Below are 16847 nucleotides of genomic sequence, written 5' to 3' on the forward strand. Positions count from 1 at the left end.
TTAAGAATTTCTCCCTGATGGTTTGAGACTGTGCTGGATAGCCAATAGTCAAAACAGTCATGTGTATGCCCCTCTCAAGTGTATACTCAAATGGCGAAAACAAAAAAAAAACAACAACAAAATTGCAATTCATATAACAGTACAAGCAGAGCCAATGGGGTGAGTGGTAATATTGCTGGAGATAGCAATAGAATAGAATCTATATAGCACGTGCTATCACATAGAAGCTTTTGTATCTCGTAAATGCAAATGCGAAAATGCCGGTACAGCTTTTGCAAAACTAATTCCTCCAAACACAATCTCTTAACTATTGTGCACTTTGTAGTTTCTAACACTATTGGGTAAATCCATGCGTGTGTGTATGTGAATCAAATATAAACATTGTTTACCAGATATCAACGGATACGGTTATCGAGAATTGTGTAGCTACGGACGCTAAACAATTTGAGCGGCAATGAAACTAAAAGCATTGGTATACATAATTAAATGATCAAAGCTAGCAAGATATCATATAAAATCATTCATAAATATGGCATATGCACACATAAGCTTTGTTACAATAACATCACATTTTTCCCTTGCTTGATTTTGTACAACCTTTATGTTTTCTTAGTTCACTTCTTTTTTGATTGAAAAACACTTACCTCTTTACAACCAAACACAATTTATTTTACATTTCCAATAATATTTTGTATTGAATACAATTAAAACACAACACTTTGCAAATTAACTTATTTAACTTCGATACCAACATTCACATTATGTACAGATAATTATTTCCGTTTCGCACGACCGATATTCTAAGATGCCGACGAATGACTGACTGGTTTCGGTTGAATGCTCCTTCATTTATAACAAAATAGAGTGGCATCTAACTTAACGACAGATGTAAGTTAAGTTGAAATGAAAGAACACCATGAAATAAATGAACATAATTTGATGTTATTGTAGATGAGATATCAACCTTGGTTTTTTGCATTTGTATGTTGTATTTATAGTTCAGTAGATGTTCAATAATTAAAATGACTAAACGGTAAAATAATGATTTCTGCTCTCAAAGCCGATTACAAGTCTGTAGTTGAAACTCCGAAATTATTATTGGAGAGTTTCATCATTTAAGAATTTCTCCCTGATGGTTTGAGACTGTGCTGGATAGCCAATAGTCAAAACAGTCATGTGTATGCCCCTCTCAAGTGTATACTCAAATGGCGAAAACAAAAAAAAAACAACAACAAAATTGCAATTCATATAACAGTACAAGCAGAGCCAATGGGGTGAGTGGTAATATTGCTGGAGATAGCAATAGAATAGAATCTATATAGCACGTGCTATCACATAGAAGCTTTTGTATCTCGTAAATGCAAATGCGAAAATGCCGGTACAGCTTTTGCAAAACTAATTCCTCCAAACACAATCTCTTAACTATTGTGCACTTTGTAGTTTCTAACACTATTGGGTAAATCCATGCGTGTGTGTATGTGAATCAAATATAAACATTGTTTACCAGATATCAACGGATACGGTTATCGAGAATTGTGTAGCTACGGACGCTAAACAATTTGAGCGGCAATGAAACTAAAAGCATTGGTATACATAATTAAATGATCAAAGCTAGCAAGATATCATATAAAATCATTCATAAATATGGCATATGCACACATAAGCTTTGTTACAATAACATCACATTTTTCCCTTGCTTGATTTTGTACAACCTTTATGTTTTCTTAGTTCACTTCTTTTTTGATTGAAAAACACTTACCTCTTTACAACCAAACACAATTTATTTTACATTTCCAATAATATTTTGTATTGAATACAATTAAAACACAACACTTTGCAAATTAACTTATTTAACTTCGATACCAACATTCACATTATGTACAGATAATTATTTCCGTTTCGCACGACCGATATTCTAAGATGCCGACGAATGACTGACTGGTTTCTGTTGAATGCTCCTTCATTTATAACAAAATAGAGTGGCACCTAACTTAACGATAGATGTAAGTTAAGTTGAAATGAAAGAACACCATGAACTAAATGAACATAATTTGATGTTATTGTAGATGAGATATCAACCTTGGTGTTTTGCATTTGAATGTTGTATTTATAGTTCAGTAAATGTTCAATAGTTCAATAATTAAAATGACTAAACGGTAAAATAATGATTTCTGCTCTCAAAGCCGATTACAAGTCTGTAGTTGAAACTCCGAAATTATTATTGGAGAGTTTCATCATTTAAGAATTTCTCCCTGATGGTTTGAGACTGTGCTGGATAGCCAACAGTCAAAACAGTCATGTGCATGCCCCTCTCAAGTGTATACTCAAATGGTGAAAACAAAAAAAAACAAAAACAAAAACAAAATTGCAATTCATATAACAGTACAAGCAGAGCCAATGGGGTGAGTGGTAATATTGCTGGAGATTGCAATAGAATAGAATCTATATAGCACGTATATGCCAATACAAACAACACTCCCATATACACGGTGCTATCACATAGAAGCTTTTGTATCTCGTAAATGCAAATGAGAAAATGCGAAAATGCCGGTACAGCTTTTGCAAAACTAATTCCTCCAAACACAATCTCTTAACTATTGTGCACTTTGTAGTTACTAACACTATTGGGTAAATCCATGCGTGTGTGTGTATGTGAATCAAATATAAACATTGCTCACCAGATATCAACGGATACGGTTATCGAGAATTGTGCAGCTACGGACGCTGAACAATTTGAGCGGCAATAAAACTAAAATCATTGGTATACATAATTAAATGATCAAAGCTAGTAAGATATCATATAAAATTATTCATAAAAATGGCATATGCACACATAAGCTTTGTTACAATAACAACACATTTTTCCCTTGCTTGATTTTGTACAACCTTTATTTTTTTCTTGTTTGATGGAAAAACACTTACCTTTGCAACCAAATACAATTTATTTTACATTTCCAATAATATTTTGTATTGAATACAAGTAAAACACAACACTTTTCTTTGCAAATTTATTAATGCAAATTACTTCGATTCCAACATTCACATTATGTACACGTAAGTATTTCCGTTTCGCACGACCGTTGTTCTAAGATGCCGACGAATGAGTGACTGGTTTCTGTTGAATGCTCCTTAATTTATAAGAAAATAGAGTGGCGCCTAACTTAACGACATATGTAAGTTAAGTTAAAATGAAATAAATGAACATAATTTGATGTTGTTTTAGCTGCGATTTGAACCTTTGTATTTGTTATAATTAAAGTTAACTCTATTGGGTGAGCAAATTGGTAGTGCGGGATTGACAACAGATGGCGTAGTTACACCAATAGAAAAAGTTTCGTTATATTAACGAAATGTGTCGTTAAAAGTCAGCCAATGAAACAAATTCATTATTACAACGAAATTTTTCGTTTCGGGTCGTGGTGAAATTCTTTGTGTGGAAATGCGCAACAGTTTTCTGTGCTTTTTGCTTTACTTAAAATGAGTATGATAACATGAAAGAAAAAATGTTTGGGCTAAGGTCAACTTGACTTTAATAATTCAGAAAAACTGTTTAAATTTAATGAAATTGTCTTAAAATTTGTTGTCTTTTAGCATCTTGACTACAAAGCAAAAAATCGTTCAAATATAGGGCACATTTTTCAACACTTTATTTTAAAGACGTTTTTACTTGAAACATAGCATAATTTCTACTGGAAGTCGTGTCTGAATTTGGAAAATAAAGTTGTCGTTAACTTGTTTTTAAAGGACTTTGATAGCATATGAAGAAGAAAAGCTGAAAAATTAAAATTTGCTTCCTAGATTCAAGTACACAAAACTAAAATTTAAAAGAGAATTGTGTCTTAAAAGTATCCTTACTTGAATTCTCAGCTTCTTTGGCTCGGAATCAATACCAAAATTGTTAAAGTAAAGACAAAATCTTTGGAACCGGTCATGCTTTTTTTCAGTGTTCTTACTGTTTATTGTATCACTCAAAGTTCAAACTTTTATCAACACAAAAAATATTAATTTTTATACCCTCCACCATAGGATGGGGGGTATATTAACTTTGTCATTCCATTTGTAACACATCGAAATATTGCTCTAAGACCACATAAAGTATATATATTCTGGGTCGTGGTGAAATTCTGAGTCGATCTGAGCATGTCCGTCCGTCCGCCCGTCCGTCTGTTGAAATCACGATAACTTCCGAACGAAAGAAGCCATCGACTTGAAACTTTGCACAAGTAGTTGTTATTGATGTAGGTCGGATGGTATTGCAAATAGACCATATCGGTCCACTTTTACGTATAGCCCCCATATAAACGGACCCCCAAATTTAGCTCGCGATTCCTCTAAGAGAAGCAAATTTCATCCGATCCGGCTGAAATTTGGTACATGGTGTTAGTATATGGTCTGTAACAACCATGCAATACTTGGTCCACATCGGTCCATAATTATATATAGCCCCCATATAAACCGATCACCAGATTTGACCTCCGGAGCCCCTTAGAAGACCAAAATTCATCTGATTCCGTTGAAATTTGGTACGTGGTGTTAATATATGGCCTCAAACACCCGTGCAAAAATTGGTCGAAATCGGTCCATAATTATATATAGGCCCTATATAAACCGATCCCTATATTTGACCTCCGGAGCCTCTTGGAAGAGCAAAATTCATCCGATTCGGTTGAAATTTGGTACCTGAAGTTAGTATATGGTATCCAACAACAATTCAGGAATTGGTTCATATCAGTCCATAATTATATATAGCCCCCATATAAACCGATCCCTAGATTTGACCTCCGGTGACTTTTGGAGAAGCAAAATTCATCCGATCTGGTAGAAATTTGGTACGTGGTGGTAGTATATGATATTTAACAACTATACCAATAGTGGTCCATATCAGTCCATAATCATATATAGCCCCCATATAAACCGATCCCGAGATTTGGTTTTGGAGCCTCTTGGAGGAGCAAATTTCATACGAGTCAGTTGAAATTTGGTACATTGTGCTAGTATATGGCTGTTAACAACCATGCCTAACTAGGTCCATATCGGTCTATAGTTATATATAGCCCTCAGATAAATCGATCCCCAATCACACAAAAATTGATCCATATCAAGTTCATATGGACTAACTCACAATTTAGAAAATGATGTTAAGAAGTTTTAAGATACCACAACCCAAGTAATTCGATTGTGGATGACAGTATTTCGTGGAAGTTTCTACGCAATCCATGGTGGAGGGTACATACGATTTGGCCTGGCCGAACTTACGGCCGTATACACGCACAGACATGGACATGGTTGCCGCATACATTTAATGTTTATCTAGAGTATGTAATTGTCGAGAAAACCATGTATTTTGTCTTTGTAAAAATAATTTTCGAGCGGCGAAAAATATAAGTTGGCAATAAGCATTTAAATGGTTCTCAAATGTCGCAAACATGTTCTATTATTTAAATGATAGAATTTGAGACCATAACATGGTCGGGAAAATCGTGTACCTGACCATTCAATTTTTTTACTTTTTTGCTGAGAAAAAATTATTTTTATAGGTTAGGAATAAACATGTCTAGAAACATTACATGGTCATAAAGACCATGTATTTTTTTCGTGACCATTTAATTTTTTAACTTTTTTGCAACGAAAATAATTTTATAAAAACATTGAGATTTTCATTTTGCGCATCAGTCGCGTGTTGATTGTTGCTTCGAATGGACAGAGAATACGGAATTAATGTGTTTTGTGTTAATTTATTTTTTATGTGAACACAAAAAAGGACAATGTAATTGAAAAAAAATTACCTGCTTTTTGTTCTGCATTTTGCTTATGGTATAATTTATTTTTATTTGCAGTTACATGATGCCTGCATTTTTAAATTTGATGGGCACGAAGTAAATATGGAATGATTACTTATTGTTGAAATTGAACCAAAATAGAGTGTGTACAAATATGTGATGTTTGCTTGCACGGCATTATAAATACAAATAAACAATGTATTAGTTTATAAATAAACAAAAACAAATAAATAAATTAATTTTGTGTTTTCTTTTCTCAAGTGGCGTCCCTCTTTCGACGACGAAAAAAGTTTTTTCATAAAGATCAAAACGTTTTAGGTTGTGACCATGTTCCTTTAACCGGAAGAAAAACAGTTTTGACGTATACCATAACATTTTAGATCGTGACCATTGTATTTTGATTCAAACAAAATTCTTTTTATCAATATAATAACATTTTAGATGAGGACAATTTTATTTTTCTTAGAACCATGTGCACTGAGCTAACATGGTTGCAGGTGAAAATGTTACATGGTCGCCGCAAAAATAGCTCCTATCATATTATTTTGCTCTTCGAATATGATTGTGATAATCATGTTTCTTCTCTGCGTGTATACTTGTTAATTTTTATTTTTGTCATAAATAAAAACATTTTTATTCAAAAACCGATTTCGTTTATAAGCGATTTCAAGTCGATTTCGTATAAGCGCTGAAGAACAAATGGCTTTGATATTTAGTAATAAAATTTAAAGTAGTACTTTGCAAAGTCACTGCTTTCTACACATAAAGAAAATTTCATTAAAATAGAGCCAACGAAAGTTTTTCAATGTCATAAAGGCAATGACAACTTTCGTGAATAATACGAAACGTTTCATTGTTTAACAGAAAATTCGTCATAATTATGCAAACATTCGTTATATTAATTATATTAATGATTTTGTTTCATTGACTGAATTGTAATGACAAATTTCGTTGATATAATTTAAAAATTTACCCTTTGTAGAAACATTTTTAACACATTTTCGAAAATTACATTATTTCCGTTTTTGTTCCACCCCAAAATTGATATCGTGGTAGGAGATCAAGCATTAGACGATTGCAACTAAGGTTGTTTGTTTTCTTTAAACGAAGATTCTCTAAACGAGCTTTGTGTGTGCATGACACACTGGTCTATAAATAGATTTGCTTACATTTACATGCCAGCTATATATATATATATATATTCGAACCGATATGAACCCAATCTAGTACAATCAAAGATAATGTTACGAATGTGATATTTCCAGATTTGAGTTAGTTTACGTTAATTTAAATTTCAAATTGTAACGATAAAATTACGTCATAACTTGTTAGAGTCATTTCTTTATTTTCTAGTACTTTCTTAAACATCTTTTTTGTTTCCAATCGTTCATTGTAAAAGTAACGCCTTTTGTTTTACTTATTGACTTATGTTATGCCTGCACGACATCTACCTAATCTAGTAGAATGTACTAGATTATTAGCATAAGCCTGAAAGTATGTGTGCCATATCACCTGTAAAATAACGCCGATAGAACATTCCACATGGCTGTAGGCAATGAAGATAATCAGTTGAATATGTGGTGTTAGGTAAATTGTATCAAGATAGTTCTAGATGGTTGTAGGCCAGACTATCCAGAATTTTCGAAATCGTCAAATCACGGTATATAATCACGGTATATGGCGGAGGGAGCAGTCAAGTCAGTCGTAAGCTGAAGTTTATACAGTACACATCGTAGAGCAAATAAGTGAAACCAATCAATTAAACAAATAAATTGTAGATTGTCGTTATTTGAAAAGAACTGTTTTAATTCCGGAAGTAAATACGTTTTCGAGATCTAACAATCAACCTTGGTTTAATTCTGAGATAAAGCGACTGATTGCATTTAGAGATTCTGCATACAATAGATGGAAAACATTCAAAACCCCTGAATTACATGCCAAATTTAAGGCAGCTAGAAAGGCGGTAGTAACGGCTATAGACTACGAAAAACACAAGTACTATAGTGAAAAATTTAAGTCTGCTGTGGACAGCAAGTCAAAATGGAAGCATATCCGTAACATTGGAATTGGCAATAAACAGAATACTATTAATATTGATCTGCCACTAAATGAACTGAATGAGAAATTTGTAAAAACTGGGATATCTGAAAACATTTCAAATGTATATCACAATCTACAAACTGTTCCAATCGAAAGATCCTTTTCTTTTCGCTGTGTCGACAATGATGAAGTACTAAAGTGTTTACTTTCTATCAAATCAAATGCTATTGGTGCTGATGAACTAAACCCTGTTTTCTTGAAATTATTCATCCCCAAACTATTGCCATATTTTACATACATATTTAATACCTGCTTAACCAAATGCGTTTTCCCAGAAAGATGGAAATTAGCAAAAATCATACCAGTTCCGAAATCTAATAAGGACTATAGACCAATCGCTATACCTCCATTTTTATCAAAGGTTCTGGAGCACATTATGAACTCCCAAATCTCTATATTCTTAGAGAAAGAAAAACTTATTACAGAGAGACAATCTGGCTTCAGGAAAAATATGAGTTGTATCACCACTATTATCGATGTTGCTGACGAAATTCGTCAAAACTTAGATGAAAATATGGTTTCTTTTCTAATACTACTGGATCACAACAAAGCTTTTGATACTGTTGTTCACAAAATATTAACGATAAAATTACAAAAACTATATTACTTTACCAACACTGCATGTAAGTTAATTAAGTCATATCTCTCCTCCCGTATGCAAATGGTAGTTGTCAATGGAAAACAATCTGACTTATTGCACGTGTCAAGAGGGGTTCCCCAAGGATCAGTTCTTGGACCTACACTATTCTACATTTACATAAATGATTTGCTTGATGTTATTAACACATGTAGTCCTCAAATGTACGCTGATGACGTACAATTGCTTGCAAGTTCGTCTCTACAGGGATTACCAACACTAATAAATGATATAAATGTAGACCTCGAAAGCATTCAAAAGCGGGCAAATAACAATGGTCTGGTTCTAAATTAATCGAAAACCAAATTTATGTTAATCTCAAGATCACATGCCAATGAAATTGTATTAAGCGATCACATCCGAATCGACAACTCAGCGATTGAACGGGTGCTGTCATCAAGCAACTTGGGAATAACTTTTAACTCAAAACTGACATGGTCTAATCATATCTATGGTTCAATTGGTAAAATGCATGCTATGTTAAGGAACCTATGGTCAGTAAGAAAATCTACACCATTTCACATCAGAATGTTACTTGCAAAAGCATACTTGGCCCCGGCTTTAATGTACGGATGTGAAGTATTTGCAAACTGCGATTTCAATGACCGCTCAAAACTTAATGTTGCATATAACAATATCGCCAGATATGTTTACAATAAAAACCGTCGCGATAGTATATCAGCGTTTTCTTACCAAATATTCAATATATCCGTCGATAACTTACTTAAAGCCAAATGCCTGACAATGCTTCATAAGATTATTTACACGAAAGTGCCGTAATACCTCTTCACCCGCTTACGTTTTTCTAGGTCAAATCGAGGAAAGAAATTAATCTTACCACGCTTCAAATCTCTAGTATCGGAGCGACAATTCTTCATTTTTGCCATTCGTCTTTGGAACTCTTTACCCCCTGAACTACAAATATTAAACAATGCCAGTCACTTCAAGAGAGAAATTTATAAGTTTTATGCATAAGTTAATCCGTCTTGTTAAAAAATGTCTTAAACTTAATATCATTATAAAGTTGGTACTGTCATTTATAAGAATAAATTTTTGTTGTACCAGCCTGACATTTTATTCAAATAAATAAATAAATAAAAATAATTATCGGGTGATTAAATACGCCTCAATATAAAAACGTAACAATAATATTATATATGCTCTCAATGTAAACTATCAAGTCAATTGGAGTAAAAAGCCATTGGAAATTGGTCTAAAATATGAAATTTTGTACCCTATATCTAAATCTTAACCGAGTTAGACCAAATTTGGAATACAATACTAAAACTGCGACCTAGATTTTGATTACGAAAATTTGTTCACGGACATCGCTCCCTCTTCCTCTTCCACACAGTGGCGCATGATATAAAAAAGTTAGGACGTTTTCGTTTGATTTCGCGGTATTACAATACTTTTTCCCTCATTGTGTTTTTGCCCAAATGACAGTATCAATCCAAAGTTAGTAGTGTGAGGATCCAAAATCTATGACAGTGTCATTCATATTTTGCAATCAATTTCGAGAATATTGCACCTTTTCCCAAATCGAAATCGTCAGTAAATTAGGTACTAAGTTTTGTGTAGATAATATAAATTAAAAACGTCGTAAAACGACTAAATGATGAAATAATGATTTCTTGGTCTCATAGCCGATTACAAGCATGTTGTTGAATGTCCGAAAATATTGTTGGAGAGTTTCATCATTTAAGAATTTCTCCATAATGGTTTGTGACTGTGCTGAATAACCAACTGTGCACACAGAATGCATCAAAATCATTTAAAATCAATTTGTACAAAAGTTTCTCACATGTTTTAAGGGTAAATGGTACGATGCGGTTTACGGTGCCTATCAAATAAAAAAAAGAATATAAACGAAATACACTAACTTTTTTTATTACATTTATAGATTAGTGATGAGTTTGGTGGCCATGTTTTTTCTATAGTCCATATGGTTTAGCTGTCATTAGTACAAACAGGGTGACACATATTTATGCACAATTGAGGGAAGCGTTAATTTCATAGCAACATTGAAATTTGTCGGATTAGATTTGTGTCCCAGAACAAAGTACGCAAACCCTAAATTTAAAAGTGAATTTCGCCTTAAATAAGAAGGGAAGATGGGAAATTGGCTTGTGCCAACCACATGTTGCATTGACAGCAACAAGTTCATCATTTTTATACCCTTCACCACTACTGTGGTACAGGGTATAATAAGTTTGTGCATTTGTATGTAACGCCAAGAAGGAGTAATCATAGACCAACCTTTTAGTATACGGATCGGCTTAGAATTAAATTCTGAGTCGATTTAGCGATGTCCGTCTGTCTGTCTGTCCGTCTGTCTGTCCGTCTGTCTGTCCGTCTGTCTGTCTGTCTGTTGATGTATTTTTGTGTGCAAAGTACAGCTCGCAGTTTTAGTCCGATTGTCCTAAAATTTGGTACAGGGTCCTGTTTCGGCTCAAAGACGATCCCTATTGATTTTGGAAAAAATCGGTTCAGATTTAGATATAGCTGCCATATATATTTTTCACCGATCTGGTCATAATTGGCGTGTATATCAACCGATCTTCCTCAAATTCCGTACATCCGAATATTTTATGAGTCTCGAAAAACTTGCAAAATATCAGCAAAATCGGTTCAGATTTAGATATAGCTCCCATATATAGCTTTCGCCCGATTTACACTCATATGACCACAGAGGCCAATGTTTAACTCCGATTTAGTTGAAATTTTGCACAGGGAGTAGAATTAGCATTGTAGCTATGCGTGCCAAATTTGGTTGAAATCGGTTCAGATTTAGATATAGCTCCCATATATAGCTTTCGCCCGATTTACACTCATTTGCCCACAGAGGCCAATTTTTTGCTCCGATTTAGTTGAAATTTTGCATAGGGAGTAGAATTAGCGTTATAACTATGCGTGCCAAATTTGCTTGAAATCGGTTCAGATTTGGATATATCTCCCATATAAAGCTTTCGCCCGATTTACACTCATATGACCACAGAGGCCAATTTTTAACTCCGATTTAGTTGAAATTTTGCACAGGGAGTAGAATTAGCATTGTAGCTATGCGTGCCAAATTTGGTTGAAATCGGTTCAGATTTAAATATAGCTCCCATATATATGTTTTTTTACTAACATTGTGTTTCACCCTAGTGCATTAGCCGACTTAAATTTTGAGTCTATAGATTTTATAGAAGTCTGTCAAATTCTTCCAGATCGAGTGATATTTAAATGTATGTATTTGGGACAAACCTTTATATATAGCCCCCAACACATTTGACGGATGTGATATGGTATCGAAAATTTAGATCTACAAAGTGGTGCAGGGTATAATATAGTCGGCCCCGCCCGACTTTAGACATTCCTTACTGGTTTTTGTTATAAAATTCTTTATGAGTTTTTCATAAAGAATTTTATAACAAAAATAAAATATGTACACAAAAAAAAAATTTTAAATTAAAAGAAAAAATTTAAAATTAAATTAAAGAACTAAACTTTACCGCATGCTCCAAGTTATTGACTGCTCCTCCTATTTTCTTTTTATTTTGATACCCTCCACCATAGGATGGGTTATACTAACTTTCTCATTCCGTTTGTAACACATCAAAATATTGGTCTCAGAGCCCATAAAGTATATATATTTCGGGTGGTGGTGAAATTAAGTGTCGATCTAGCGATGTTGGTCCGTCCGTGGTAAAGATAGTGTATCTTCTGAACGAAACAAGCTATCAGCTTGAAAGTTGTCACAAGTAGTTGTGGTCCGTTATGTCCCCCAGATTTGTCTTGAGGGACCTCGTGGAAGATCCACTTTCGTTCCATCCGTTTGAAATTTGGTAACAATCATGCAAAAAATGCTACATATCGTACCATAATTATATACAGCACCATATAAACTAATCGCCAGATGTGGCCTCTCTAACCTTTTGGAGAAGTAAAATTCAGTAGGTGCGAAATTTTATACTTAATGTAACATAAGTATATGCCATCTAACAACCATGCAAACATTTGTCCATATCGGTCCTTAATTATATAAGGTTCCCATATAAACCTCGCAAGATTTAACTTCGTAAGCCTCATGGACGAACAAATTTCATCTGATTCGGTTAAAATTTGGCCCTCTAGAGACCATCTAATTTATAGCGGTTGATAATTATTTATAGACTCCTGTAAATTAAACAAATTTTACTTTTACTCTTTATTAAAATAAAAACAAGTCAAAAACAAGCAGACACCTACCATCGTCAAATGTTATGAATGACTCACAACTTTTTTCATACAATCGTCTTTTCTTCAAAAACTCCAATATTATTAAAATTAAATTCAATTGAGTTGTCTTAACTGTCCAATCATAGCGCACATCTATGTATGACCCACAAGAAGACGTGATGCCCATCATGCACGTTTGATAGCTGGCCAAAATATTCTCATTGACATTCACTTGTGGGTTGACGAATGCACCGTGCAACAATGCACACAAAGCTACAAAGACCAAAATTTGCAGGTAGTCCTCACGGCTAAAAATTAACATCCAAATATATACGAATAACGCCTGCACTAAAAACAAAGTTTACTTGAATTCAAAATGTTTGAATGAAATAAACATTTGTATACCCAGCACCTTAAAATGGTGATAGGGATATAATAAGTTTGTCATTCCGTTTGTATCACATCGAAGTATAGGAATATAATGACGCAATCGTGTTGAAATTTGGCAAGTAGTTCAAGTTCGAAGAAGGGCTATATCGAGCCATGTTTTCCAAGTCAAAGATGCGACTTATTTAAAATAAAGACAGTTTTTTGCGATCTGTCTTGTTGTAAATGTAGGTTCAATAAAATTAAAATTAGGATACAGATCTCATTTATAGAATTTTCATTCTGTTTTCGCGGTATAGTAATAAAGCTATTCACGTACATACAAATGCCAGTTTAAAAATCCAAATTATAACGGATACTTCATAATAAAAAATCTTTTCTTAATTCCAAACAAACTTTAAACCAAAGATGCTAAATCCTCGGAACAAGTCTTAGCCTATGTTTGAAGCGTTTTTATCTGTAATCTAAAGATTCAAGATTTCATTTAACCCATTACCGCCCTCTGCCCCCCATGTGAGGACACCTGTTTAAAGTCAAACAACTATGAGCAACTGTTATGTTTATTTTATTAAAAACTTTAAAATTATACTACCAGGTAATGGAGATTTTTGGAGATTTTCACACCTAATCTGCCCAATGTATCCACATGGGGACACTCATTTTTCTAAAAAGTTTCAAATTTTTTGTTTAAATCTTTTTATTTAGTCGTTACTGAGTTAATAAAAACACATAAAATCAATTTTGTCCAGCAGTTTCATTTTGTGCGTTAATGGGTTAATTTATGAACAATTTCTTTAAATCAAAAATGTGTTTCTGTACTTTAAGGAAAATTTGTCTTAGTTCAAAGACCTATATTAAATAAAAAAAAATTGAATCAAAGATTATAAACTTTATTTTCATTAAAATTTCATTATTTAAAAAAAAATGTCCTGTCAGTCCATGTTTTTTAAACATATATGTATGTTTGCTGGAGAAGAGACTATTACATTTAATTCATGGTGGTGGGTATTTAAGATTCGGCTCGTCCGAACTTAATGCTCTAACTCCCCAGCAAAAAAAGAGCTTCCAAAAAAGTAGATTGGATTCCCAATTTGTGATCCGAAAGTTGTGCAAAATTGAATCATCTTCAATGAATTTTACATGGTCTTGTCATAGGATGGAAGTACTCCATTTTTGGATCCTTTGCATTGCTTTAGAATTTGTGCCTGGGAAGTTCATTTGGATAAAGAATTAAAAAAACAATTAAATAACAATTTTTTCTTTTTCAATTTCACTTTCTATTTTTATTAATTTTTTTTTTTGTTACACTTTTATTTTCTTATTATCTAATTCTAACAAATTGAAAAACTTCTTCGCTTCCCCCGAGGGTTCAACCTGGGTCTGTTGGCACCATAGCAGAACGCCTTAGCACACTCAGCCACAAACGCCATTGAACACGATGCATCAAAACGTCTATTCAAATGTTTGTGATATGAACCTAATATGTATTACACCACGGCATGACATTCTAACTCCTTTCCTGAGATGTTCTTTATTATTATTAATGAAAAAATAAGGAACGCTGGTTCAAATCAATTCAAATTAAATTAACCCTCTAATGCCCCAATTGTTTGGCCAGCTGATTAAATTTTCAATGTTAACGACACAAAAGCAAGAAAACTAAATAAGAAAAATGTATACGGTAAAACTCAGTATATGCAGCAAAGCCTCTTGAACAATTTAAACTAAGTTTTCTTTTTATTTTACCCATTTTTGTTGTCTTAAAGTGCGTTTTACTAAAAGCTTCCTTATTAAATGAAGACCGCCTAAAGGCGGGATTGGGCATTATAGGGTTAAATATTTTTCTAAAAAAAATATTTTTTTGTTTTTTTTTGCGAAATTTTATTGTCCAAAACTTAAATTTTCACTTAAAACGGCCTAATTCCGTACTTTCTATGTCCAAAAGGATTTTACCTATGAAGACTATATCAGATTCTGGATTTATAAGTGTGCCAGAAAACGATGAAATAACGCCTTGATTTGAAATCTAAAATCTGTAGATTTTCACCCCCTTAATTTAAATAATTACGAGAAGTAAAATCTGGAAATTGTACATTCAGTTTCAAGCACTTTTCATGATCAGTGCGCCTTCTCTACCCTCAATAAGTGAAATCGGTCTATATAGAAGCCTTACCAAATGGAGCGATAAAAACTAAATATAAATAAAAACTAAATACTCGATACTCACCGTTTTCGGCACACCTGTTTATGGTATATATAAGCAAATTGGATAAAAACTACAGTTTCTAGAATCCTAGAATCATTTCTTGCACACCTATTTATAGTCTTTCAAAACCTCCAGATTTCGTACAAATAGGATAAAAAACGTAGCCTATAAGCCCAAGAAATAAAATCGGGAGATCGGTCTATATTGGGGACATACAAAAACATGGACCACTACACGTCATTTTCGGCAAACGTATTTTTGGTCCTACCTCAAGATTTTCAATTTCAGGCAAATTGAATAAAAAGTACGGATTCTATAGCCCATGAAGTAAAATCAGGAGATCGGTCTATATGGGGACTATACCAAAACATGGACCTATACTCACTATTTTTGACACACCTCACCGTTTTCGGCACACCTCTTTATGGTATATAAGCAAATTGGATAAAAACTACGGTTTCTAGAATCCTAGAATCATTTCTTGCACACCTATTTATAGTCCTTCAAAACCTCCACATTTCGTACAAATAGGATAAAAAACGTAGCATATAAGCCCAAGAAATAAAATCAGGAGGTCGGTCTATATGGGGGATATACCAAAACATGGACCACTACACGCCATTTTCGACAAACGTATTTTTGGTCCTACCTCCAGATTTCCAATTTCAGGCAAATTAGATAAAAACTACGGATTCTATATGCCCAAGAAATAAAACCAGGAAATCGGTCTATATGGGGGCTATACCAAAACATGGACCGATACTCACTATTTTTGACACACCTCTTTATGGCCCTAAAATACCTCTAGATTTTCAATTTCAGGCAAATCGGATAAAAACTACGGTTTCTAGAAGCTCAAGATGTAAAATCGGGAGATCGGTCTATATGTGAGCTATACCAAAACCTATACTCACCATTTTTGGCACACCTCTTTAAAATACCCCCAGATTTCCAATTTCAGGCGAATTGGATAAAAATTACGGTTTTTATAAGACCAAAACCCCAAATCGGTTTATATGGGGACTATATAAAAACCTGGACCGATATAGCCCATCTTCGAAATTTACCCGCCTGCAGACAAAAGACGAGTTTGTGCAAAGTCTCAGCACGATTGCTTCATTATTGAAGACTGTAGCGCGATTACAACAGACAGACAGACGGACATGGCTATATCGTCTTAGAATTTCTCCCTGATTAAGAATATATATACTTTATATAGTCGGAAATCAATATTTCGATGTGTTACAAACGGAATGACAAACTTATTATACCCTCGTCACCATTCTATTGTGGTGGGTATAAAAATATTAATGTAAAAGAGGGGTCAAATTTACCCCACGTCCCAAATTACGCCAAAAAATTCAGCTCACCAGTTAAAGGATAAATTAATGTAATATACTCGTAAGATATATTGTATTGAAATATATTGCAAAAAGCTTGATATAATTAAAAGAAATATAAAAAAAAATTAAATTAAGCAATCATTAGAGGGCACCTTGTTGGGACTACGTAGTGCAATAATTTCGGTCAACAC

Source organism: Haematobia irritans, chromosome 4, assembly GCF_050003625.1.
Source record: "Haematobia irritans isolate KBUSLIRL chromosome 4, ASM5000362v1, whole genome shotgun sequence".
NCBI lineage: Eukaryota > Metazoa > Arthropoda > Insecta > Diptera > Muscidae > Haematobia > Haematobia irritans.